This window comes from Girardinichthys multiradiatus, chromosome 24 (assembly GCF_021462225.1).
Source record: "Girardinichthys multiradiatus isolate DD_20200921_A chromosome 24, DD_fGirMul_XY1, whole genome shotgun sequence".
Taxonomy (NCBI): Eukaryota; Metazoa; Chordata; class Actinopteri; order Cyprinodontiformes; family Goodeidae; genus Girardinichthys; species Girardinichthys multiradiatus.
Window position 1 is genome coordinate 22,848,484 of NC_061816.1, and position 4,531 is coordinate 22,853,014.

At 47.7% G+C, this 4,531-nt stretch overlaps 1 long non-coding RNA gene across 1 annotated transcript; it reads left to right on the top strand.

Annotated features, from left to right (window-relative positions):
* The first annotated feature begins 524 nt into the window (after positions 1-524).
* On the top strand, positions 525-2,007 carry LOC124861824. The gene is made up of 2 exons (XR_007036761.1): positions 525-1,017; positions 1,092-2,007. It is a non-coding gene; the product is annotated as an uncharacterized LOC124861824 (long non-coding RNA).
* The last annotated feature ends 2,524 nt before the right edge of the window (positions 2,008-4,531 follow it).

Here is a 4,531-nt window from a genome sequence, read left to right on the forward strand (position 1 = left end):
GAGCGTGTAGGTGGATGCCCATCGATGTCCCGGGTGGGTGGAGCAGGTCCGGAAGGAGGGCACAGAGTTCTGGAATTTACAAGCTTGGGTTGGGAGACATGGAATGTGGGGTGGATGCGGAGATGTTGGGGCAGTCGGAGGTGGACAGCAGCTGGACTGATGATGGACTCGATGATGTAAGGGCTGATGTATCTGGGAGAGAGCTTATTGGACATGGATTTTAGAGGAATATTGCAGGAGGAGAGCCATACCTCTTGTCCAGGGGTGTAAGAAGGGGCTGGGAACCTTCTACGATCCGCAATCCGGCGGTTGTTTTCCACCGAGCGCTGGAGGGCAGAGGTGGTGAGTTGCCACAGGCGCTTACACCGCTGGATGTAATGTTGCACGGACTTCACTGAAATGTCTCTCTCGTCGGCAGGTAACAAAGGAGGCTGGTAACCCAGAGAGGCTTCAAATGATGAACACCCGGTGGCAGCGGAAACATGGGAGTTATGGGCGTACTCCACCCACGGAAGGTATGTGTCAGATCGTGGTCATTTTTGCCTGCTACTAACCCTCTTCCACCAGTAGGGGCGTTCAGAGCTGAGGAGCTGGTCGTCAGGTGTTTCGCATGATTGTCATCAGCTGGAGGACTATAAGAAGGAGGCGAGCCAGTACTTCGATGCCTGAGTGTTTTGCCTCTTCGTGGTATTTTACCTGGCCAAATCATGGTTTTGATTATTGCTTGTCTGAGAAGATTCTAATTCTTGTTCCTTGACTAATGTTTTGTTTTTGTCTCAGGTTGACCAAGCCTCGCTCATGTGAGATATCTGAAGGAACTTTCCAATAGCTTTTTGGACTCTGGATTCTTGTTTTTGTTCCACTGGCAACCAGATTAGAGACTGTTCTCACAGCTTCATGCGAACCCTGTCCACCCTCCTCCAAGCCTCTCAGGACTCATCTGCTACGGCAGTGCTGCATAGCCACCTCTTACCAGGATCACAACCTCTCTCCCTGGCGGACTTAACTCTACCCAATGTAAGCTTTCTCAATAGAACATATTTGAGAATTTCAGTTGTGGGTTGTTCACCAGCGTTCATTCTCTTTTTCAGTCTCCCTGCTACTGCGGTTTCCTGCACCAGATTTCCTAATAAAAGTTTTAACAAACGTTTCTCTATTTCTTCGTATTTTTCTGCATGTGGGTCAAGTCGGCCATCAACATTATGACAGTACGCACTCCAATCTATTGGAGCTGAGGAAGTTACACATCTCAAGGCAGCCTCAAGTTCCTGATTCATCCTGTCTGATTGTCCGTTAGATTGTGGATGGAGCCCTGAGGAAAGACTAACAGTTGCATTGAGGCAAGAGCAGAATTGTTTCCCTACCTGAGTGGTAAATTGAGGCCCGTGGTCCGAGACAATATCCTGTGGAATGCCATGGAGGCGGAAAACGTGCTTCACCAGAAGCTGGGCAGTCTGGAAAGCCGTAGGCAGTTTCCTGAGGGCGATGAGATGGTATGTGTTGAGAATTAAAATCACTTAGTTTCATACTATGTGTTAAGTTTGCATGTGTGAGCATAAATCTGAGATATAACATGTATTGTGAGCCTGAGAGGGAGAGGTCACAGAGGTCACAGCAGGCTTCAGGTTGGAGAAAGGGTTAATCCCTGGTCAGGATGTTCCCAGCAGCTGTGAGCAGTAAACGCCGGCTGTTAGTCATGATATAGGCAATAAGTACTCCTGTAGGAGTAACTAATTTATAGTGGGGACACGGGAACGTAGAAAACTCCATTAAGTGACCTGTAGCTTTGTAAACAAACCGTCAGCTTTGAAGTAAGGGTATAAAATGCTTTAACACTGATTGTAAGACAGACCACTCGGTGGAAACAACTTAGCTTTGCTGATCTCTGCGTCTCTCCCAAAGGCCTTTGGTAAATCTTTCTTTCCTTGTATCATTTTTGTTGTATTCAATACAGATTGGAAATCATTGGACTTATTATTTACGAAATTAAACTTGTGTTAATCTTAATTTCCTGCTCTTCTGTTCTTTCTCGCGACATCTGGACTGGGGTGAGGTTGAGGCCGCAAGGATATCAGTGATAGAATTATTGTACCTCAACACATGCTTTAGAAAACCTGTCAACAATCGTAAGGATGGTGGTCATACCTTTTGACTTGGGGAAGCCCGTCACAAAGTCTAGAGATATGTGGGACTAGGGCCTCTTAGGGATGGAGAGAGGCTGAAGTAGGCCGGCTGTAGGTTGGTTGCAGGATTTGTTTCTGCAACAAGTGGGACAAGAAAGGACATAACATTGGACGTCCCGATGCACCAGATGGCCACCAGAACCTTCGGGTGATGAGGGCAATGGTGCGGCTTATTCCAGGATGACAGGTGAATTTCGCTGTGTGAAACCAATGAATGAGCTTGGAATGGACTGCTGAAGGGACGTAGGTGGGATTGGTAGGACCGGTACCTGGGTCAGGTTCGGACAGGAGGGCCCGGTCGACCAATCTTTCAATCTCCCAGACAAGGGCTCCAATGGTGCAGTGAGGAGACGGGATGGGTTCAGGGGGCTCCTTGTCCTGGGGGGAAAATTGCAGAGACAAGGAGTCTGTTTTGAGGTTTTTAGACCCAGGGCGATAAGTGATGTTGAAGTGGAAGCGAGAAAAGAATAGGGATCATCTAGACTGACGAGGGTTAAGGCGTTTGGCGGACTGTAGGTATGAAAGATTTTTGTGGTCAGTGAATACTTGCACAGGAAAGACTGTCCCCTCCAGTAGGTGACGCCGCTCTTCAAAAGCCAGTTTTATGGCTAATAACTCTCGATTCCCACATCATAGTTTTGTTCGGTGGGTGTCACACGATGGGAGAAAAAAGCACAAGGATGAAGCTTATGATCCGAATCAGAGCATTGAGAGAGGACAGCTCCAACGCCAGATTCCGAGGCGTCAACCTCTAGAATGAATTGTTTGTCAGGTTGCGTGTCTTTATTGTTATGTTGTTTAGTCCTCGATAATCGATGCAGGGATGGAGTGAACCGTCCTTCTTGGAAACAAAGAAGAATCCTGCGGCCACTGGTGATGAGGAGGGACGAATGATGCCTGCAGCTAGGGATTCATTTATGTATTTGGTCATGGTCTCTCTTTCTGGTTTGGACAGATTGTAAAGACGACTGGAAGGTAGGGGGTCCCCAGGGAGCAAATCTATGGCACAGTCGTACAGACGATGGGGAGGCAGAGTGAGAGCCTGATTCTCACTAAACACCTCCTTGAGGTCATGGTACTCTGGAGGAATTTGGGTGAGATCAATGGGGTCATCCTCTACACTGTTAACTGGCACAGGACAAGGAGGAACAGCAGACTGGAGGCAGGAGGAGAGGCAGGGTATGGACCAGGAGTCAATAGGACGTTTGTTCCAATTAATGTGGGGAGTATGTTTTTGAAGCCAATTGAACCCTAGGACTACAGGGGTGGATTGAGTTGAGAAGACATAAAATTCTGTAACCTCTCAATGATTTCCGTGGATGATGACTTCCAATGGGATGGTTTGGTGTGTAATCCGGGGTAATGTTTGTCCTCCCAGGTCAGAAACCTTAATGGGGATAGGAAGAGGGACAGTCTCAATGTTCTGCAGTGCAACAAATGCAGTGTCCATGATGTTCTGTTCGCACCCTGAATGCAGTGAAGGAAACAGCCTGGTGCCAGACAGAGTGGGTCGGGATTTCTCACTTGATATTTCGTTTTGGTCCACCAGTGCTCCCGGAACTACTGGTAGACCCTGTCTTTTGGCTGCAGCGGACAGGCTGCAGCGGACAGGCAGCCTTAAAATGTCCCTTCATCAGACATTCGCCTTTGCAAGCCTTTGTTGACGTTCCACGGGTTATAATCGGGTGTATCCCACCTGCATGAGTTCAGGTTCAGGTGGCTCAGGAGATGGCCTGTTGTAGGAACTGTGGGGAGACAGGTTAGTTTTTCCTGGGGGCACCATAGCAGAGTTAACTTTCCTTGTCCTTTCTTTGTCCCTTTCCCTCAGACGGTTATCCAATTTAATGGCCAACTTAATCAGTTCATCCAAAGAACTGGATTCATCTCTGAGAACAAGTTCATCCTTTAAAGAGTCATCTAGGGAGTGAAGAAAGGCTCATTTTAGAGTGCTGGGATTCCAGCCTGAAGCTGCAGCGAGGTTGCGGAACTCAATGGAAAATTCACGAGTACGAGTACGAGTACGAGATTGATTACCCTGTCTGAGTCTCCACATCTTTCTGGAAACTTCTTTGTCACTGGGTTTGTGATCAAAAGTGAGCTTTAATTCATTAATGAATTCTTGGAAAGAGCATTCAAAACGAGGATACTGTTGAAAGCGGGCTTCGGCCCACCTTAAAGCCTTTCCCCGAAAAAACCCTATCATGTGGGTGATCTTAGTCTCATCATTGGGGAAGGATTGGGGCGAGCGGTTAAAGACCAGGGTACATTGTAAAAGGAACCCACCGCATTGTCCGATTATACCACAGAAAAGTTCACGAGTAGGTATAGTGACGTCATGAGGGGTAGAG